Genomic DNA, 24269 nt, shown 5'->3' with positions numbered 1-24269 from the left:
GTAAAACTGGTGCAAATGGCTAACGCGTTTCGGGGGAGCACCCCTTTCTTCAGAGCCTGAGCGGGCAATCGCTCAGGCTCTGAAGAAAGGGGTGCTCTCCTGAAGAGCCTTGGTGAGAGAGGTAAAGAAGAACCCAAATATCACTGTGGCTGAGCTCCAATGATGTAGTCGGGAGATGGGAGAAAGTTGTAGAAAGTCAACCATCACTGCAGCCCTCCACCAGTAAGGCTTTATGGCAGAGTGGCCCGATGGAAGCCTCTCCTCAGTGCAAGACACATGAAAGCCCTCATGGAGTTTGCTAAAAAACACCTGAAGGACTCCAAGATGGTGAGAAATAAGATTCTCTGGTCTGATGAGACCAAGATAGAACTTTTTGGCCTTAATTCTAAGTGGTATGTGTGGAGAAAACCAGGCACTGCTCATCACCTGTCCAATACAGTCCCAACAGTGAAGCATGGTGGTGGCAGCATCATGCTGTGGGGGTGTTTTTCAGCTGCAGGGACAGGGCAACTGCAATTGAGGGAAAGATGAATGCGGCCAAGTGCAGGGACATCCTGGACGAAAACCTTCTCCAGAGTGCTCAGGACCTCAGACTGGGACGAAGGTTTACCTGCTAACAAGACAATGACCCTAAGCACAAAGCTAAAATAACAAAGGAGTGGCTTCACAACAACTCCGTGACTGTTCTTGAATGGCCCAGCCAGAGCCCTGACCTAAACCCACTTAAGCATCTCTCAATGGCTGTCCACCAACGTTTACCATCCAACCTGACAGAACTGGAGAGGATCTGCAAGGAGGAATGGCAGAGGATCCCCAAATCCAGGTGTGAAAAACTTGCTGCATCTTTCCCAAAAAGACTCATGGCTGTATTAGATCAAAAGGGGGCTTCTACTAAATACTGAGCAAAGGGTCTGAATACTTAGGACCATGTGATATTTCAGTTTTTCCTTTTTAATAAATCTGCAAAAATGTCAACAATTCTGTGTTTTTCTGTCAATATGGGGTGCTGTGTGTACATTAACCACTTGCCGACCGCTGTCAGCATATATACGTCAGCAGAATGGCACGGCTGGGCAAAGTAATGTACAGGTACGTTACTTTAAATTTCCCGCCGTGCGCGCGTGGGTGCTGCCACCGGCATGCGCCTGCTGCGAGCTCTGTGACCGTGTGCGCGGGACCCGCAGACTCGATCGCCGCTGGGATTCCCACGATCGTGTCACGGAGCTAAAGAACGGGGAGATGCCGATGTAAACAGCATCTCCCCATTCTGCCTAGTGACAGGATACCGATCGTCTGCTCCCTGTCATGATAGCGAAATTTGGCTGCACACAGAGCACACAGCCAAATCTCCTGTTTCTAATCATAATAACAATTTTGTCTAATGATATAAATGCATCTCACCTTTTGATCGTATCCATCCTCTGGTGTGTGCCACATCCAGCCAACTAGACAAATAATCATATACTCATGCTTCCAGTTCCAAGAACACACTGCTGCCAGCCTGCCTCAGCTGTCTGAGTGAGCCACTTTATTAGCATATCAATAGGAAGTCCCAAAGCTCGAGGGTTCGGCCTCCAACAGCAAACACACCTCTTACAAAGCTTATGACCTCACAGGATGTAAGTGACCATATAAGGATTTAACAACAGAACACAAAACAACCACCAATTACTACAGGACATGATACAATATACTAAATGACGATGACTAAAGTTCCTTGTGCATGGGATATTATCTGCAGGTGTATGTCATGGCACCCCAAACATGTTGATCAGGCATACCAGGGGTGACAAGAGCAAACCACTGCTAAACCGATAATGTCTTTGCAGAGTGAACGCATCCCCACCAGACGATTGTTCTGTGCATTGCACAGGGGCCCTTTTGCTGGCGGACATGCCCTCTCTCCACAAACACCTCTCTCCAAACACCAGGACGTTTTCCACTACCTAACAGGTCTCAACCAGCGTTGGTCTGCCCCAGTAAGCTCTTTAGAGCGGGCTGCGATTGAACACACACTGGGAGACTTATGACAATACATTAATATAAAATTTTCCACAACAGTTCCCTCCTCTTGTCATATGATCCCATGTGTCCCTCGATGAATCCTGATCTTCTTCTTAGTCCATAAAAAGTAAAACACGGCTTGACATGTAGACTCTGTTGGGGATGACGTGGTGAGCTGTAGTAGTCGCCAGTCGGTCTGGGATCCTCTGTGTCTTGTACGTGGGTTGGGCTTCGGGGTATCTCATCAGGGAAGATGTGGTCATCTGCTCAGGCTCTGGTCACGCGTCCAATCAGGCAACAGGAGCACCTCATCATGGCATATAGAAGGAATAGAAACAAAAACAACATGAGTATATATACCCCTAATTCCTTCACTATGATCCGCTGCAAGATAAAAATTAAATCTCCAACGATTCCCAACCCCTTAAAAAGGATTCCGACCTTCACTATCTATAGCTCTGGCTTTGCCTTGTAGGGATCTAAACCTTATCCATATAGGCCTGAACTTTGTCACTACTATCCCTGATCCAGATATAACAATCTTTACTTATGAATTCCCAGAAACCCTTGGACTGTGGGAACTTCCTTGTAGCTTCAACAGTTACATGAAAACATCTCATCCTCAATGGATGAGAAATTGTTCAAGCGTTTCATAAGCTCAAGCCCCCATCGTGTACAAGCAATTCCCTTCCAGCTGTCCCTGCCATTCTTACCTTCTCTCACGCCATCAGATCCTCACGATCGGCCGCAACATAAGATGCTGGGACGAGTTTCAACAGCACACATGAACCTCTTGACTTACGGGAAATTACCTTATAAGCTGTAGATCCGCATTAATACCAAACTACAGTTGTAGCACACTTGTGGGCTACCTCGTTATCCCGATACTAAAGCTGGCAAGAACCAGAGCTATTGTTACAATTATAATTTTACCCTCTAGAAATGTTTTGTTAAGTTTCTTTGACAGGTGTCTGTTTGGATTTTACTAGTCTGTCAAAACTCCTCACACCAATATGAACGTCACATATAGCATGTACCGCCATAATCGCTGGGGCACTAATACCCGACCATGTGTCCTGTTCTCTTTCTTAGCTAGTTGGGATGCTTTTCATCGTTACCCTTGCCAAAATTTATTAAACAAAAAATATAAATTAATGAAGATACTTCTCTACTCTTTGTGGTTGATCAGTTTCTTGCAGTGGCTGGTGTGGTCTCGTCCCTCAAGCTTCTTTATAATGACCCAGTCACCTGGTTGGAAAGAATGTAAACTGGTTATTGTGTCAGGGTCCAGGATGGACTCGTGAAAAATGTGGTGGACCTTTTGAAGTTCATGTTACAGTGATTGCACCCACCCCATCAGCTGAGAATGTAGGTGACAGCTAATGAGGAAAGTACAATTCTGTTTTTGGTTGACCTTCAAACAAACCTCATATGACAATAACCCAGACATCGGGACTATGGTCACTGCATAATCTGTGCGTGGCTTACCATCTGGGGTGTAATACCTGGAACCAGTGACAAAAAGGTTCTTAGCATCTGGGATGGGAGCCTCCTTAACCAGACTGCTGCTTGCTGATTCAAATTCCATCAAAGAAAGACAGTCTTGGCACAAACTTGGTTAGAATTAGAGCGGTTAGTATTGTTGGTTTGAAAATGTGTTATTCTCACCACTCTCATCCCCCCTTTTCTTCCCTCCTCATTACAAACTGGAGGAAGACATGTAGGGTTTAGAATGGTGCAGAATAAAACAGTGAAATAGCCTATGATACTTTTACCTTCTTATACACCTGTACACACACTTCCAGAAACTCTTTGGACCTGAAAAGATACTTATAAACAAAGGTTATTACTCTATCCTTCAAAGAATGGTAAACAATACAATATTCATGTACATTGGTAAATTGTCACTGACATTCCACAAAACCGAAAATAACTAAACCCTCTGTAATTCTTACTTTCACGTTTTGTTTTTTTTTTTTTTTGTTTTTTTTCCTAAAATACAACAGCTGCGACACACAAGAGGGCTGTCACGGGAGGTTCAAACGTCTTGTTACCACATACAAACAATGAGACAAAGACAAACATTTAGATACAAATGTGGGGGAGATATTTCATAGTTCCCAAAAATGAAAAAATAAAAACGACCAGATGGAATGCTGCCTTCACTCTTTTAGCGATAGAAAAGAATACAATTTGAAAGGCACGAGAGCATTTCAAAATCTTTGCATGGACCAGCCACACAAAGTTCAAAAACAGGCCTGTGTATTTTTAATCACACAAACGTGTACTACGCATCCATCAACTCAACATTACAGATTTCTGAAGCCGCAGTCGCGCAACATCAACTCCAGAGGGATACCCAAAATAGTATCCTTGGACCACCTATGTCAATCTTTCTGGGGTTTAATGGCCTTTTTCCTCAGAACTAGACTCCACATGCTCTTGTGCATCCGTCTGACTGTGGGAAGCCTCACATTCCTTCCCTTGCACGGACTGCTATTGCCCATGGCGATTCATCATCTTATCCCTGCGTCCAGGGAAAACCCTTGCACCAATTTAGGAGACCACTGCCCGGTGTCTTCTTACACGGTGGATTGACAGACTACAAATTAGTCACTCAACTAGAAACACTAAAACGAGGCATCAATTCTATGGCTAGTTCTCCCAACACTTTTGGCACAGAACTACAGAGTACCACTCTTTTAACAACCAACTATTAACTATGCCAAATGATTCGCCAACAACCACAGATCAACCCCCGGATTATGTCTCAACCCCTCACAGTGTATGCATACACAAGCGCATTGCGCTGTACGACCGTACACTGCATCGCCAGACGAATATACACAGAGCACTTTTGCCTGCTTTTTTTTAAAAAACACTGCGGCTTCTCTCTGTACCTCGATATTACAACAATAACATGGATGCCTCCTGTTTTCTCTCTACCCAAAACTGTATTACAGTATAAACCTTAATTTAATTTAAAAATAAAAATGATTTTGTCCTTCCAAACACAAGTCAAGACCCCAAGCCCCTCCCACCAACTTCCTGTTGCACACCTGAGTAGGAAGAGGGAGGGGGAGGGGAAGCCTTGAATAGCTTCATATTTTGTCTATCAAAACATTAGAAAAATCTATGGCTAAACATAAACAAATAAAAACTTTTTTCCAGGAGTGGGTGGAATAAGCCCCTATATTGCAAATGGGAGGGAATCTCCCTTGAGTCACATATCCCCTGGGAAGTCAAACCACAAGTTTTGATACAGAAATACCACACAGTATAACAAAAGCCAAAAACTGAAACTCCTGCAAACAGATGGCTGAAGGAGTTCTTTTCCCTTCCACTGCAGCCACAAACAAAATGGCACCATTAACACATGAAATGTAGTTGTTGATCCTGCCAGAAATCGAGATTTCTTCACTAGAAACAAACTTCTTTAAAACAATTGGAATTAAATTTAAAAAACTTTCAAACGCCAGTATTTTCCCATTGTCCTTTCGAGTACAAATCTCATTTGCTTGTGTGATACTCCAAGCTCCCCCCCACCAACTTCCTGTTGATACATAAAATGCTGCATGCCCAGCTCTAAAACCCCTCAAACTGGTTTATTTACATATCAATGTACAGGAAAAGAGAAGGGAGGGACACTGCAGGCTAGCAACCCTTAGCTTAAAGCGATAGAAGCCTCAAAACAACGAATTGCCCTCTGAGAAACTCCCAAAACATTAAAAAATTAAAATAACACACACCGCTGTGTACCAAATCTCAGTTAAAGCTAGTCTTGTTATCCATTGAAATTCAGTGCAAAGTGGAGATTTCACTCAAAACCAATATTCAATACAAAAAAACGCAATCGTTTCCTTGAAAAGTATGTAAACAGTACAAAAATAGAATTCACAAAATGGTGCCTAGAAGCCAGATTGTAGCTTAAAGCACACGGCTTTGCACACACAAAGGAATACACAATGGGGCAGCTTCCCCTGTAGGAAGGCCCACAGCTCTTCAAAATGGCCGCCGATGCACATGGTGACCACAACAAAAGCCAGACCACAACAAAATGGCACATTTTCCCGCCAAAACTGACCAAGATGGATAAACATTTCAACGTTCACATACAAAGGAAAAGAAAATGGCCGACCATAGTCACATGGTAGAGAACAAGAGAACAAAAGGAAGTAGCAGACAATCCATTTTCCTGCCAAAACCAAAAATTTCTCCCCAAAAAATTATACATTTGAGATACTAAATGAACACTTAGACAAACATTTAAAAGTGTTAAAGTTACGAAAAAGCACAACTTAGGAACACATCCTATCCAATTAAACAACCAAGCCACATAACCCACAATTACACGGCTGTAACATACACTCAAACTCAGTTCACATCAGTTTTCACAGGAACAAGACATTGAGAGGTACAAACAGTGATGCCTTCATGTTCTTTTCATAACCATCAAAGTCCACTAACCATCTGTGTCTTGAGTCAATTAAACACTTTACAAAACTCATGTAATCTACTTGTCCCATACATAAGTAATAATTACAATTCATCCATTTCTCACATGCATTACAAACTTGTTACACAGCATCAGTCACACACACACACACACACACACACACACACACACACACACACACACACGCACACACCAAACATACGATCAAACTTCCAGCATTATTTCAAAAGACGAAAAATTTGTTCTTTTCGCGAAGCAGACCCTCCCCAGCACATCTTAAAGTGGGGGTCAACCCACACCGCCAAAAAAAAATATTAAAAGCCAGCAGCTACAAATACTGCAGCTGCTGACTTTTAATACATGGCCACTTACCTGTCCCAGGGTCCAGCGATGTCGGCAGGCGACGCCGAGAACCCGCTCGGTTCTCAGCAGCTGCCGCCGCCACCATCCTAGGTGAGGGAATCAGGAAGTGAAGTGTTGCGGCTTCACTTCCCTGTTCCCTACTGCGCATGCGCGAGTCGCTCTGCGCGTCTCAAGTGGTCCCCGCTCTCTCCTGGGAGCTGTGTGTTTCCCAGGAGACAGCGTGGTGGGGACGGGAAGAGGCGTAGACTCCCATGGGAGTCTATGCCGGAAGTGGGTGCAAATACCTGTCTTAGACAGGTATCTGCACCCCCCTCCCCCCTGAAAGGTGCCAAATGTGACACCGGAGGGGGGGAGGGTTCCGAAAAGCGGAAGTTCCATTTTTGTGTGGAACTCCGCTTTAATGATCTGATTCTGAAGGAGGTTCTGTTCACTCCTACGTTCTGGCTCGCCATTCTGATAGCGAAACTTGGCTGCACACAGAGCACACAGCCAAATCTCCTGTTTCTAATCATAATAACAATTTTGTCTAATGATATAAGTGCATCTCACCTTTTGATCGTATCCATCCTCTGGTGTGTGCCACATCCAGCCAACTAGACAAATAATCACATCCTCATGCTTCCAGTTCCAAGAACACACTGCCGCCAGCCTGCCCCAGCTGTCTGAGTGAGCCACTTTATTAGCATATCAATAGGAAGTCCCAAAGTTCGAGGATTCGGCCTCCAACAGCCAAACACACCTCTTACAAAGCTTGTGACCTCACAGGATGTAAGTGACCATATAAGGATTTAACAACAGAACACAAAACAACCACCAATTACTACAGGACATGATACAATATACTAAATGACGATGACTAAAGTTCCTCGTGCATGGGATATTATCTGCAGGTGTATGTCATGGCACCCCAAACATGTTGATCAGGCATACCAGGGGTGACAAGAGCAAACCACCGCTAAACCGATAATGTCTTTGCAGAGTGAACGCATCCCCACCAGATGATCGTTCTGTGCATTGCACCGGGGCCCTTTTGCTGGCGGACATGCCCTCTCTCCGCAAACACCTCTCTCCAAACATCAGGAAGTTTTCCACTACGTAACAGGTTTCAACCAGCGTTGGTCTGCCCCAGTCAGCTCTTTAGAGCTGGCTGCGATTGAACACACACTGGGAGACTTATGACAATACATTAATATAAAATTTTCCACAACAGTCAACAGGAGCAGCGATCAGTGTCATGTCACTGCTAGCCCATCCCCTCCACAGTTAGTAATCACTCCCTAGGACACACTTAACCCCTCCCCGCCCACTAGTGGTTAACCCCTTCACTGCCAGTGACATTTTTACAGTAATCAATGCAATTTTTTAGCATTGATCGCTGTATTAATGCCAATGGTCCCAAAAATGTGTCAAAATTGTCCGATGTCTCCGCCATAATGTTGCAGTCACAATAAAAATCGCTGATCACCGCCATTACTAGTTAAAAAAAAATATTAATAAAAATGCCATAAAACTATCCCCTATTTTGTAAACGCTATAACTTTTGCGCAAACCAATCAATAAACGCTTATTGCGATTTTTTTTTACCAAAAATATATAGAAGAATACAAATCGGCCTAAACTGTTTTTTTATATATTTTTGGGGGATATTTATTATAGCAAAAAGTAAAAAATAATGCGTTTTTTTCTAGTGACACTGAGTGCCACATATTTATTGTTATGTATCTTTTATTCATATCCTCATATGTTTACATAGAAGTCCTTGTTGGAATGTATTTTATGATTGAATACAAATTATATTTATTTTGCTATGTGTCTATAAATGTAAACTTATGAATTTATGTATTACTTTATATTAAAAAATTTAAACTTTATTCTAGTTTGACTTCTGCTCCCGTGTGCCTCGCTTAAAGTCCCACATCTGCTCTTTTTTTTAGTTTTTAATATTGAACCGGGATGGAGGAGGGGTATGAACGGCCCCACTATCCTCATTTAAAGTCCCAATATTGCTGATTTTTCTCCTTTTAATCAAATAATTAGGGATGGAGGCACACGGTCCCACTTTCAAGCATCATATCATTTAATCTTCAGATTTTTTATTTAATTTAATTTAATTTTGATGTCTATCCAGAATTTCCCTATTTCACACCTTGATTGTCCCTATATAGAGTCAATCACTAGGAAGTCATCTCAAGTGTTTTGCCCCTTGATAAATTCAATGTTTGCAGTTGTGTCCCTGCACTTTTGGTTTTGGCTGCTGTCTGTCTTGGCCTGCCCTTTCTGCCACATTCCGGAGCTGCGACGCGTACTAGGGATCCCCCCTCTGCCTTGTTGTGACGTGGGGCGGGCGGGGCCTCCTCCACTGCACGTCAATGTCATGCCTTCTGCGCCGACTGTTCAGCGTCTTTTTGACGCCCCATCTCCAGCGCTTGGTGGGGTCGGTTTGGCGCTCGCGGTCGGCCAGCTCGGTTGCCTGGCTGGCGGGTTTGCGGCGCCTCCCGGTCCCCTTTGGTTTGCTGGTTGCATGACGTTGGAGGTGTGCTCTGTGGCGGCACTCCCCGCTTTGGCTTCTCTAAGTGAGGTGTCTCCCAATTCAGGCTTTATCCGTACACCATCAAGCAGCCACACACTTTTGGCAACCATGCCCCTACTCCCATCCTTCACAGGTATGGTCTTTTTTCACCCCCTTTTCTCTCACTCATCTTCCTTCTTTTGTTATACCATCCCCCTTCCCTGGTCTCTTTCTGGACTATCTTGGTCGTTTCTCTCATATTCTATTCTCTCTTTTTCGAAATTTTCTTCTTCTTACTTTTTCATTTTTCTCTTTCTCTTTCTTTCACCCCTTTTTCACTCCAACCCATTTTCACTGCCTTACACTCTTTTTTCATTTTGTCATACTATTCTCACCTATTAACTTCGTGTTTTTGTTTTTCAGGTCTTTTTATTCACAGCTATGGTCTTTTTTCACCCCCTTTTCTTTCACTCAGTTTCCTTCTTTTGTTCTACTATCCCCCTTCCCCGGTCTTTTTCTGGACTATCTTGGTCATTTCTCTCATATTCTATTCTCTTTCTCGAAACTTTTTTCCTTTTACTTCTTCATTTTCCCCTTCTCTTTCTTTCACTCTTTTTTATTACAACCTATTTTCACTGCTTTATACTCTTCTTTCATTTTTTCACACTATTCTTACCTATTCACTTCATGTTTTTGCTTTTCAGGTCTTTTTTCCTCCTCCCACTGAGGTCACCCCGTCACACTCTGACCCAATCTGGGGGTTTCTCGTTGCCGGGTCTGCTGCCTGGACACGCTCCCTCAGCTTCGGACCCTGGCATGTGGGTGGGCTTTGCATTCAGGGCTGCGCCACCTTTGCACGGATGCAATTGTAAGTTCATGGTCTTTGTGGAAGAATGTGGAATTTTATGTTTTACATTTGCCCACTTGTCCTTAAAACTACTCTAAATATTGCTATTTTCCCTATTCGTAGGTGATTAATACGGTTATGCTCCTGATGAGTGGCTATAAGGTCCCGAAACGGCGTAGAGCTTACAACTACCATTATTTATACACTATTATGAGCTATGTATGGACGTTCCAATGTTATTGCATTTTGTCTTTGCTACTTTTTTCTAGTGACACTGAGTGCCACATATTTATTGTTATGTATCTTTTATTCATATCCTCATATGTTTACATAGAAGTCCTTTTTGGAATGTATTTTATGATTGAATACAAATTATATTTATTTTGCTATGTGCCTATAAATGTAAACTTATGAATTTATGTATTACTTTATATTAAAAAATTGAAACTTTATTCTAGTTTGACTTCTGCTCCCGTGTGCCTCACTTAAGGTGGTCCCACATCTGCTCTCTTTTTTAGTTTCTAAAAAATAATGTGTTTTTTTTAATATTGTTGCTCTATTTTTGTATATAGCGCAAAAAATAAAAACTGCAGGGGTGATCAAATACCACCAAAAGAAAGCTCTATTTGTGGGAAAAAAAGGACGTAAATTTTGTTTGGGAGCCACGTCTGGTCAGGTAGGGGGTAAATCCTTCCGGGACTGAAGTGGTTAATGAGGGAATAAAAATGAACTTAAATGATTTTAGCAAATGGCTGCAATATAACAAAGAGTGAAAAATTTAAGGGGGTCTGAATACTTTCCGTCCCCACTATATATATATAGGCAGTAGGACCCTGTGCTACCTGGAAGATTGCTGGTTTACACCAGATTTTGAAGGGAGAGGCACGCTGATTGCACAACTGTGTGCTGGGCTATTTAATTGTGACCTGGCTATGGCTCAGGGTTCCACCCAACAGACAGGAAGTCTGTGCATGGGAGTCAGGTGGACTCCCATTCCTCTGAGAGGAGTCAGAGGCTGCAGGGGGCAGCCAGAACATGCATGTCTGCAGGAGGTAGATGTACTTGGTGACAGAGCAGCAAGGAGCTGATCAGGAGTAAGCTAGGAGAGAGCTTAACTCTAGGAAACTCTTTTGGGTCTGAGGAGCAGACCTTAGGCCTAGGCTAAAGACCTGAATCAGCCGTATGGCAAGAATGTAAGCCAGGAGGCTAAAGTATTGAGTGTGCAATAAACAGTAATGGTGGAACCCCCCTGCGTGGGCTACTGATGTCTTTGTGAACTTTTCCATGCTTTTAAATAAAAGTGGGCTACCAGGCCCTTAAAAATACAGTTTTGTACTGGAGTACTCACTGAAAACACACCTACCGTTTGAGTCTGATAAGCCCAATCTTATTCTTTCTCTTTCTCTCTCTCTCGTACACACACATGTGTATGCGTGTGTAACGCAGAAGTTGTGCCCAAGTTAACATGCTAAACAATGTGTTGTTTCTTAAGTAAGGGTTTGGCTCTCTCTAGTGGCCGCTAAAACTTTGGCATGACCTTTTCTTTATTTGGAGGCTAACAGTGAGTGGGCTGCTTAACAGTTATTCATTATGGGATTAGTAGTTTAATGAGGAAATGACTCATGCGCTGAACTCAGCCTGGGAACTACTGACCCACAATGCCCAGTTCACCTACCCAGAATGCCAAGTCACAGAACAGCCTGCTGGGTAAGCAGATAAGAGGACAGGCGTGGAATGCTTTCGGCCTCTCCAGACACCATTCAACACACAGCAGGAGGTCTGTGTGTGTGTGCCCAGGGCTGGAAGAACCTGCGGCCACAAATCATACCCCATGATTTTCATGAAGTATCGTTTATAGCGGTGCAACTCTAAGTTGCAACAACTTCAAAGTAGTCCCTACACTACTTTTGATCCCACTGTGATGTACTTGGGACCATGGACATCAAGAATACACAGGCATTGATTCAAGTCACATAGAAATCGCAGTAGAATCGCACGATGTGTGTGATTATATGTCGGTATTACTTTGTATATCCTGTATGTTGTGGTCATTCACAAGTGTGTATGAGTGTATGTGTGTATACTGTATACACACTTCGAGATACCCATGTTTCAGCAAGTACCTTTGGTTGGCCATTCGAGTTTACTACGAGTTCATCGGGTCAACTGTGACCTTTTCACAAACTCCGGGCATTTCCTGGGATATTGGGTCCAGTATGGGCCAACTTGTGGGAGCAAGGACTTCTGGTGAGCCTTGTTTGAGCAACAGACTGGCGCAAAGACTTCCAGGTTCTGGGAAAAGAGTCCTAGTACAGACTCTGATCGAGTCAGGAGGAGTCCTCATCTAGAGAACAACTAGTCTCATTACAACAATGACCTATCAGGAAGCAGTTCGGAATCTCTGAAAAAAAATACAATAAAGTTACCCTCAGAGAGAGCAACAGTATAAGTATCTCACTTGAACAAATAGCTCTTTTCCATTGGTTGCATCCCACGGTCGCAAGAGGGATAAAGTAAACTGTAGTAACCCAGGTGATCCAAAGGGCCCAAAGGGAGGTTGACAACTGTATTAACTGTTTTTTGTAGTAAGGAAAGAATTACTACTTGCACCAGGAACAGTGAATCCACAGAGGAAACAAGTCCCCTTTTAAGGAGGTAGCTAAGCTAACTAATCTTTCAGCGTATCAGCTACTAGGCATATCGATCATCACAAGTTGTTACTTGACGGGTATTCATTGGTTGCATCCCACGGTCGCAAGAGGGATAAAGTAAACTGTAGTAGCCCAGGTGGTCCAAAGGGCCCAAAGGGAGATTGACAACTGTATTAACTGGTTTTTCGTAGTAAGGAAAGAATTACTTCCTGCACCAGGAACAGTGAATCCACAGAGGAAACAAGTCCCCTTTTAAGGAGGTAGCTAAGCTAACTAATCTTTTAGCGTATCAGCTACTAGGCATATCGATCATCACAAGTTGTTACTCGCCGGATATTCATGCCGATGAAGGACAAGGTGTCCAAAAGTCAGTTGCAGTGGTCGTAGACTGATGACTTTCTGAAACGCAACAAAAAGAGCCTCAACTATGCTGCAAAGACTCAGAAAAATGGGGAAGGCCTATCTTCGCTGTCAAGAATAAATGCAGAACTAGTCAACTTCTGTCAGAGGTATCTCCCAGTCAGGTCTACCAGCCTGTTAGGTAGAGTTTCTAGAACTTACTGCCAGACGATGTAAGGTACAAAGGCCGTTGGATGACAAATGGATAGTCTCCAAACCAACAAGCCAATCAAGGGATTGGCAACAAGTAAAGGCTATCAAGATATTGGTCTGACAATAACCTGGGTGGCCTCCCAGAGGTGGAAGCAGAGAAACTAATCACAGACAGCTGGGCATGCAGACTGGCCAATATGTATATTGAACAAACCTAACAGTCTCCAGGATCCTTATCTGGATTCAAAGCCGTTCAGTGGTGATAACAATAGTGGCCCTGTGGCTTGCAGGCCATGAGATACCAGGGGCGGATCCAGGGGGGTGCAAAGGGGCAATTGCCCCCTCCGAGAATGCGGCTGACAGTGCAGGCAGCTCCGCTGCGGCTGACAGTGCGGGCGGCTCCGCCACGGCTGACAGCCCTGCAGGTAACAGTGCGGGTGGCTCCACAGTGCGGGCGGCTCTGCCGTGGCTGACAGTGTGGGCAGCCCTGCAGGTGACAGTGCGGGCAGCTCCACAGTGCGGGCGGCTAGGTCAGTGAGTGAGTCGGTGAGTGGGCGGGTGAGGGGGGGTAGCTGGGCGGCTCCATGTATGACTGTGAGTGGGCTGCTGGCATATCAGGGAGCCGGCGGGCAGGGGAGTAGAGAGATGACATCTCTCACCACCCTGCGCCCACCCTGCATCCCTGCAGTTCCGCCCTCACTGTGAAGGCAGCTGTGGGCAGCAGAGAGATTACATCATCTCTCTGCTGCCTGACTCTGGGACATGACAAGAGACCACCTTAGCAGGAAAGTGACATGGCAGGTGACAATCCGCATCTGGTGACAGGCGACGTGGCAAGTGACAATCACAACGTGTGGCAAGTGACAATCCACAATGTGTGGCAGGTGAAGTGGCAAGGGACAATCCGCAATGTGTGGGAGGTGACGTGGCAAGTTACAAACCACAGCGTGTGGCAGGTGACGTGGCAAGTGACAATCCACAACGTGTGGCAGGTGACGTGGCAAGTAACAATTCACAACGTGTGGCAGGTGACAATCCACATTTGGTGACAGGTGATGTTGCAAGTGACAATCCGCATCTGGTGACAGGTGACATGGCAAGTGACAATCAGCATTTGGTAGCAGGCGACGTGGAAAGTGACACACTCAGGGCTCCCACTGATTCTGCATTATGGTGAGTTGAACTATTTAATTTTATATTACAATGTAAGAATAGAAATAATGCGCTTCAATCATCCTGACACCATAATAACCAGGGTGCCGTGATGATTGAAGCGCCAACACCAGCCGTTTCCCCGATAAATTGCCCGCAAAAAAAGGTATTTTCTGGCAGTGCCCCTCCTGAGACTAGACTCTGAATCCCTGTGAGATACGCGGGTAAAATATTATCCTATTCTCCTTCCAGAGGTCCAACACCTCATACAGCGTGGCCAACGGTATCTTCCAAATCCATACAAGTTATATCTAGATGTGGCGTTCTCCCCTAGATGTGGAGGTCTCGCCTTTAGTGTTTGAAATCCTATGGAGGTCAGAACGCCTACTCCAGACTTCAAGTACATTAGATACGAGAAAAACCTACAGAATTTAAAGGATGGAATTCTGTTTCTTGCTGTAAGGATTGAATTGTATACAAGTAAGCCTAGAGACGGCATTAAAGGATACATGAAACTCAGTCGTGTCCTCACCCTCTGGGATCCAGTAACGGTTGCATATCTTGGCAACCAATGCCGAAAGAACTGGGCAGATTATTCTTTCCCCCATGGGGTCTTCTAAATAGTGTGAGACACATGGTCTCACTCTCCATCCAGAAGGATAAAACATCCCCAACATGGCCAGTAACACGGAATAAGTATTCTGTATGGCAAATAGGTCTAGAAGGATCTCAGACATCCAAGTGTCAAGCTGTAAACTACCTTATTGCTGAAATTATCAGGCAAAATGGCTCTAGTCTCTTCCAAACACTATGCAAAGGTTAGTGTCTTTGCAACCTGGGTTAGAACATCATCCTTCTGGCATATCCAAACTAAAGTGTTTGAAGTACCACAAACATTGAAAATAGATTCAAGGTTGAAGATGATAGACATAGAATTGGCCCTTCTTCAAGAAGCAAAACGATAGGCTCGTCAGGCCTAACAACATCAGAAGACAAGCACTGTCCAATAAAGACAATCGCAGGAGTGCAGATCAAGTCAAAGGGCTTAGATAGCTAGGACAAATCTATCACATAAGGGCAGAGACCGCTCTTCCAAACTGATTGCACATCCATAGGCGGAACTCCAAAGGAGTCCCTCCAGAGTTAATATGTAAACTAAGACCTGGTCTACGTGCAATACGCTGGAGGTCCATTCTTATGGACGAGCAGCCTTAACTATAATACATCTCACTCGTTAGTGGGGATAGATCTAATCCTCAAACACTCCAACAGTACCCACCCTTATTGTCTGGCAATTTTGTACATCCCATACATATATGCTGTCATGCTGTGTCAGGAATGAGGAAAATGTTATACTTACCTAACGGTAATTTTCCTTTCCTGATGCAAGCATGACAGCATATAGGGATCCCTCCCATTAAAAAAAAAAAAAAAAAATTAAAGAAAGAAAAACAAAAGGCCTTGCAGTGATACTAAATTGCGAGAATGAGGCAGGTAGGGAGGAGACCTAATCTTATAGTATAACATATATGTGTTTTTTGCTTTTCTTGCTCTTTTCCAAGTCTTGTTTTGTTGACAAATAAAATTTGTAGCAAATTGGTATGTTTTATGCGTTTTTGTTACTTTTCATGCAACAGATTTCCCAGCTGCAGCTTAACTAGGCTGATTGGCATGGCCAGGGCTTTTTTTCAGGGGGGACTTGGTGGAACTCCACCACCTCTGGCTCAGACCCTTTGGTGCCTGCTCACCACAATCACTTGTAAACACAGAAGTCTGGTTTCTGTGTTTATAAGTGACAGCTCTGCACTCTGTGTGTAACCCCCATGAACTCTGCACTCTGTATGTAATGCAATCCTGATATTTAATGCCCCTTTAAGACCATTCTACTGTTTGTAAAATATGACCACACCCACTATTTGATGTGATTTGGAGGGTGTGTGTGGGGGCAGGGGTTTTGGGGGGTCGTGGTTGAGTTCCAGCACCTATTGTTTGAGAAAAAATGCCCTGGGCATGGCAAATCAAAAAAAGATGTGATTTTGTCTAAAAGTTACTTTCCTGGTGCCTTCATGGTAGCATCTGCATGGATTGTGTGTATGCTGCCATGGATAGGCACCAGGGAAGGAAAATTACAACGATCAGTATTCAATTTTCCATTTTAGCGCAGTGGTTCTCAGCCTCAGTCCTTAAGTACCCCCGATAGGACATGTTTTGGGAATTTATCTTAGCTAAAATAGCTGTCCAAAACACCAAGCCATTGACTGTGAATTAAAGCACCTGTGCAAGATGAGGGTAAACCTGCAAACATGGCCTATTGAGGGTACTTGAGGACAGGGTTGAGAATCACTGATTTAGAGCACTGAGCTAAAATCTAGCTCAAGACAATCCTATTCTAATTGTGGGTATTTGAGGGAAACCAAGTGAGTGTTAGAACCCCTGCTTGTCTTTTTTAGGTTGGGCTTTGTGTCCCTTTTCTGAAAATTGGCTTCACTTCCTGTCACATAGCCAAACAGGAAGTGAGGGTAAAACCTACCAATGTCTTTCCTTGGGGACACACAGGTCAATCTAACTAGTGTCCCCATTAGGCAAATTGCACTCTAGCACTTTGTTGTGTACACCCCAAATTACTAGGTATATTGGGGTTTATTAAAGGCAAATCCACTCTGCAATACAAGTGTGCTCACTGTAAATCTGAGGGCAAGCACTAGTGATTTTATCATCCAATCATGTAAAAGCAAAGATGCTATTTTTTTTTAATTTTCCTTGCATGTCCCCCTTGGATCTCCAGCAACTGCACAATAATTTGTGGTGTACACAGCAAAATGCTAGAGTGCAATTTACCTAATGGGGAAACTATTTAGTTTGACCTGTGTCCCCAATGAAAAACATTGGTAGGCTTTTACCCTCACTTCCTCTTTGGCTATGTGATAGGAAGTGAATAAATTTGAAGGAGAAACTGGCAAAATTTGGGAGGTACAAAATATTTTACAGCGCACACATACAAGAATGACATTTCCTGCAGGGCTAGTTAAAAACACCTGAACATATTCAAAAAAAATTCAAAAAAAATATTCACACTATATGGTCATATAGTGCTAAGCCCACTTACTGCGACAAAGTACCCCGAATTAGTGGGTCCTACACTAGTAATAGAATGGAAGATCCTCTGTCTCAACCATGGGAGCTGAACTCCTCTATGTGGGAGAACTGAAAGGGATACATCCTAATCACTGGTGGCCACTAAATAGGAGGTAATGAGGAGGGGGAGGGGTGCTCCAGCCCAAAAACCTGGTCAGGGCCTATTACAACATACAAGTACACCTCCCCCTCCTCATTACCTCCTATTTAGTGGCCACCAGTGATTAGGATGTATCCCTTTCAGTTCTCCCACATAGAGGAGTTCAGCTCCCATGGTTGAGACAGAGGATCTTCCATTCTATTACTAGTGTAGGACCCACTAATTCGGGGTACTTTGTCGCAGTAAGTGGGCTTAGCACTATATGACCATATAGTGTGACCAAACCCCCGTATTTTTTGAATATGTTCAGGTGTTCAGGTGTTTTTAACTAGCCCTGCAGGAAATGTCATTCTTGTATGTGTGCGCTGTAAAATATTTTGTACTGTTTATAGGTCTTACAGCAGCACCATCTTGAATTTAAATGCATTGTATGGTGTGCCCCCCAAATATGTACTTGTATGTTGTAATAGGCCCTGACCAGGTTTTTGGGCTGGAGCACCCCTCCCCCTCCTCATTACCTCCTATTTAGTGGCCACCAGTGATTAGGATGTATCCCTTTCAGTTCTCCCACATAGAGGAGTTCAGCTCCCATGGTTGAGACAGAGGATCTTCCATTCTATTACTAGTGTAGGACCCACTAATTCGGGGTACTTTGTCGCAGTAAGTGGGCTTAGCACTATATGACCATATAGTGTGACCAAACCCCCGTATTTTTTGAATATGTTCAGGTGTTCAGGTGTTTTTAACTAGCCCTGCAGGAAATGTCATTCTTGTATGTGTGCGCTGTAAAATATTTTGTACTGTTTATAGGTCTTACAGCAGCACCATCTTGAATTTAAATGCATTGTATGGTGTGCCCCCCCAAATATGTACTTGAAAATTTGGGAGGTGTCTTCACCCTAGCAAGCGTGCAGACATACCCAAAACTGACAAGACTTCTAATCCCTCTGCACTCTATCCCCAAGCAAAAATAAAGGATTTCATTAGTTTAACTTTGCAAAGACACATTCCTAAGTTCAACTGTGTAACATGTCAATGGCCCATTTAGACCTTGTTTAATAGAAAACACCAGTTCCCTTTCACTAGAAACATTTGTTAGTCGAGTCCTGGAAATCTGCATCTGCTTTACTATTCTCATAAAAATTGGGTTCATGCAGCTAGATGCGCGACTGCTGTGTATGTGAGATGCGCAACTGCTGTGTGCGCGGAGGTATGTATCCGTGGCGCATTTCTGGTACCCAGAAGCAGTGGCCAGCGCACAGGAATGACATCACACCCCTCCAGGAAGTTGCTTGTACTGCTGCTAATTTCTATCTATCACCATGCCCCGCTCACTGTTCTCTAAGGAAGAGATAATCCTTATTTGCAAAGTAAGATATAATAATTTGATTTATTTTTACATGGGGTGGTGTTTGTGTGGGTCATGTGTGTGTATGTCAAAATGATTTGGTCTCAAGACACACACCTACTTCCTGTGTAAAGATTCACTTCCGGGCCAATGTATATTGCTTCATTGTGTGTGTGTGTGTTTGTATTTAGATAAATATCTATCTATAGATGTAGGTTCTTGTGTCCACCAGCAGAGAGAAGTTGGATATATACCACACTCCCAATTCTGGAGGCATAATAATGGTCTAGCACAGGGATCTTCAAACTACGGCCCTCCAGTTGGTCAGGAACTACAATTCCCATCATGCCTAGTCATGTCTGTGAATGAAACAAAGAGAGTGTTTCACCGCTCAGGTAGACCTGATCCCAGGTGTGTGGTTGATGTAAATCCTTCAGAGGTGAAGAGTCCCAGGTGCTGGCTAAATGCAAGATAGAGCAAGGCTTTGAACAGGAGAATCTGGATGCCGCACACCGGATAAAGTTGAAAAATTGTCTTTATTATAAAAATTGGATCATCAAAAATATAAGACAATCAGGCAAATCGTACAGGCTCAGCTGACGTGTTTCGCACTCTATGTTGAGTGCTTACTCATGAGCTATGAGTATGTTTGTGTCTAATCTGCTTTCCCTGTTTATGTGCAAAATGACTAATTTTTTGTTGTTGTTTGACTCCACAGTTTCCTTCCACGCCGCAGGAATGGCAGACTGTGGCCTCCCACTTTGCCCAGCGGTGGGACTTTCCTAACTGCGGAGGGGCAATTGATGGGAAACACGTCCACATCGTCCCACCACCCAACTCGGGGTCATACTATTTCAACTATAAGGGGTTCAATAGTATTGTGATGTTGGCGTGGTGTCGGCTACTTACGAGTTCCTGTATGTGGACGTGGGGAAGAATGGCCGGATATCTGATGGTGGAGTCATCACCCAGACGGAGTTCTACAGGTGTCTCCAGAATGGCAGCTTGGACTTGCCACCTCCAGAAGACAATGTGGAAGGACTCCCATTCGCCTTCGTTGCAGATGAAGCGTTTGCGCTGGGGGACCATCTTATGTGGCTATTCCCGATGAGGATCCTCACCCCGGACCAGAAGGTTTTTAATTACCGGCTGGCCAGAGCCAGAAGAGTGGTGGAGAACACGTTTGGAATCATGGCCAGCCGGTTCCGCCTATTTCTTACACCCATACACATGGCGGAGTACAAACTGAATCATATCATCCTGGCGTGCTGTGTTCTACACAACTTTTTATGGCAACATTCTGCCAACTATGCTGGCTCAGTTGGGCCTGAGGCTGGAATTCAAAATGAAACAACCCTGACGGCGCTTGAAAGTGGCCATCCTGGCTTGCCCCCCCTGAGTGCCCATGATGTCTGGCTAAGATACCTTAAATACTTTGCGGGTAGGGGGGCTATCAATATGCCAGACAATGTCTGAAACCTTTTTCAAATAAAAAAAAAAATTTACCTACTAAAATCTTTGGTGACGTTTACTGCTTGTGTTTCTTGTAGCTGACCCTGACAGAAATGTGGTGAGTCCTGAAAATGGCATGATTGTGTAACATTACAAAGCATTGTTGGGTGTTATTTACTAAAAGCAAAGACACTTTGCACTACAAGTGCAGTTGAAACTGCACTTGTAGTGCAAAGTGGATTTGCCCTTAGGAAATAACCCCCATTGTCACAGAAAACACCAATTAGAGCACAACAAAAGTGTTGGAGCATTGAAACAATAATCCACACATTCTTGATTAACAATCTTTTTAATACCAGCACAATCACATGTGCATTTAGAAAAGGTTTTTAAAACAAACCAACATGTTTGTTGTATAACAATTTTTTGGGTATAACAATTTTTTTTTTAGAAAAAGTAGCAATGTCCATTTAAGATAAAACAGGCATGTTTAAAACCAACAAGAAAGACACAAATCTTGAACTTACAAAGTTCACATTTGTTAGAACTTGAAGGCAATATCAGACATGAGTATTTGCAAACTGTGTTTGATATTGCGTTCAGATGGGGTGAAGTCACCCCTAGAAAAGCCAAATTTTGAAGATGCACACCAATTGCCGAATGTCAACATGTGCTAGCTGCCATCATGGGGGATCAAGGGACGTGTTTTTGGGGTGCAACCCCTTCCTCGTAGCTACTTTATTATTGAGGAAGGGGTTGCACCCACAAAACACATCCATTGATCTCCCGTGATGGCAGATAGCACATGTTGACACACTGTGTGCCTCTTCAAAATTTGGCTTTTCGCAAATATGTCAAAAAATGATAAAAAATTTTAGCTCACAAAAAGTGCAAAAAAAAAAAGGGCTTTTGAGGGGTTTAAACTCTCCCTAAAACATCAATGATGTTCATTTTTTGTTGAACATCATTGATGTTTTTAAGGATGTTTTCCAAGTCCCTATTACACCCCATGATCTCCCCGATCATGATCTGTGCACTTTCCGAGGTGAAAGGATCTGGATCCACAACATCACGATCACCTAAAAAGATAGAAACAAAAACACACCATGTATTATAAATATGCCGGCATCCATCTCTTACCTGAACCCGTGGTCGCAGACACTCACCTGTTGTGGTGTCAATTTCCACCACGTCTTCCTCCTCCTGCTCTGCTTGGCTTGGGTGGATTTCCCCTTGTTCCAGAGGTGGGAGGTCTGTGGTCTCCTCGGATGAGGGGTGTCCTCCGAGTCTTTTATCCCCTATGTTAAAAAAAAATATATACTTAGCACACAGATATTTGATGGCAGAAATAGGAATATGAAACATTGCTTGGAAGTGGGGTACAATTGTCTATTTTGGCCGAACGAACAATGTTTTATATGAACGAATAATGTGCCCATGAACATGAAAGTTGCACATGGAGCAGCATGAACGTTATAAACATAAAGAATAGGAACACAGCACAACTACTTACTTTTTTGCACTGCTCGTGCTCTCTTAATTTGAGGTCCGACCACCGCTTCCTGAGCTGATCCTTCGATCGTCGTACCCTGAAATTCCGGTGCAGACTCTTGACCACTTTCGCCATGATCTTGGCCTTTCTGACATTGAGGTTGGGGTAAGGTCCATACTTCCCGTCATAGTCGGCCCTCTTCAGGATGTCCACCATGTTCTGTTCTCCTTCTGGATCCAGACGTTTCAGGCTCTGGGCTTTCCTCCTCCTCCTCGTTGCTGTAATTATCACGCACCTGCTGTGTCTCCGCCATGTGCTCTTCCCCCACTGCGCCGAACGAGAAGGGGCGGGGAATAGACTAGAAAGAACGTCAGGGGTGGGCGGAGTTTCACGCATGCTCAGTGTCTATAAAGCGTAACACACGTGCGTAGTACGTACGATCTGTGAGTGGAGGAAGGAGTAACGGAGGCGCCGATCCTGATAACAAAGGTAAGATTTAACATTGGGCCTATACTGCTTCTAGATTGAGGCCTGTATTTGCACAAGTTTCGAAAACTTTAGGCTGACATTAGGGTTTGTCTTGTGTTGTGTCTTGCAGTGAAAATGGATATCTTGAAGGATCAGGACTTTATGCCAATCTTCATTGATATGTTCAGGGAGCTGCCCTGTCTATGGGAGATAAACCACCCTGAATATAAGAACCAAACAAAGAGGAAGGCAGCGCTGGATAAATTGTTGGAATTTGTGAAGTCGGTGATCCCCACGGCAGACATCACCTATTTGAAGATCCTAATTGGTGGCCTGAGGAGCACTTATCTAAGGGAGCACAAGAAGGTCCAGGATTCCCAGAAATCAGGAGCTGCAGATGACATTTATGTCCCCAGGCTGTGGTACTATGACAGGCTGCATTTTCTGGCAGGTCAGACTGAACCCAGGCCAGCACTCTCCAGTCTTCCTTCCATGCTTCCTTCCCCCCCCAGCTGAGGCTTCTGACGCCCAACCTGGGCCTTCCAGGCAGCAACATGTGGAGGAGCCCAGCTTTAGCCAGGTATAGCATTCTTCTAAATATTCATGGTTGTCCAATCAATGATGTTAACTAGACGTTAGTTTGGAGTACTAATTTCTGATTGTGATTGATGATGCAAAAACTAAAACCATGTCCCTTTTTCATACACAGGGAAGTCTCAGCCAGGAGGTGGCTGGGCCAAGCAGGCTGCCTGATACCCAGGTCCCTCCCCTACACCTTCAAAGACAAAGTGACAGGAAGAGGAGTATCCTGGAGGAGGCTGCCATAGGCCTCTTTTGGAAGGCTACAGAAGCCCTGAGAACCCCCCACAGTGTGGAGGAGGACTTTGCTGGCATAACTGCCTGCAAAATGATGCAGATGAAGGAGGGCCAATGACTCCTGTGTGAGTCCTTAATTTTGGAAGCTCTCAATAAGGGGTTGAGGGGCCAAATAACATGTGCTACCCACATTTGTCACCTCACCCATAGTCCTACTCCTCCTCCTCCTCCAGGTCCTACCCCTCCTCCTCCTCCAGGTCCTACTCCTCCTCCTGCCACATCTCCAACACCAGAGCCACAGCCGGGAAGGAAGTGTGGAAGGAAGACCAGAGAGTGATGGCCCTGGGTTCAGTTTGTTCTGGCAAAATATGCAGCCTCTTGTATGACCACAGCCTGGGGACATACATGTCATCTGCTGCTTTCATGACCTCTGGGACTTCTGGACCAGACTGCACTCCCTTACATATGGACTCCTCAGGCCACCAATTTTGCAGTAAAATAATTGATGTCTGCCCTGGGGGCCCAAGGCTTCTCCAATTTCTGCTGTTTCCCCAGCATTGCCTCTCTCTTTGTTTAGTTCTGAGCCCTTAATAAAGGTTTTTTAGTTTCAATTATACTCGCCTATGTGTGTTTCCCTTCAAAAAGGACAGTTTGTTTGTGAGGATTCAGGTACATTTCAAAAATACAATGTGAAATTAACAAGAGACACCAACACCAAGCAACCTCCTTGAGATTAAATAATACAAGATAATAATGGTGTTGTGGTAACTTGACACACAAAACACACACAAAAATATTCAGGATGTTAAATAACTAAAAAAAACCCAACAAGATCAGCCTTTAAAAAATACAAACCAAAAAAAATTAAAAAATCACATCAGGGTTTAAAAAAAAAACACAAAAAAAATTATATAGATTTTTGGT

Source organism: Aquarana catesbeiana, linkage group LG10, assembly GCF_042186555.1.
Source record: "Aquarana catesbeiana isolate 2022-GZ linkage group LG10, ASM4218655v1, whole genome shotgun sequence".
Classification (NCBI taxonomy): domain Eukaryota; kingdom Metazoa; phylum Chordata; class Amphibia; order Anura; family Ranidae; genus Aquarana; species Aquarana catesbeiana.
The sequence above is the reverse complement of the archived record's forward strand: the minus strand, read 5'-3'. Positions refer to the sequence as shown.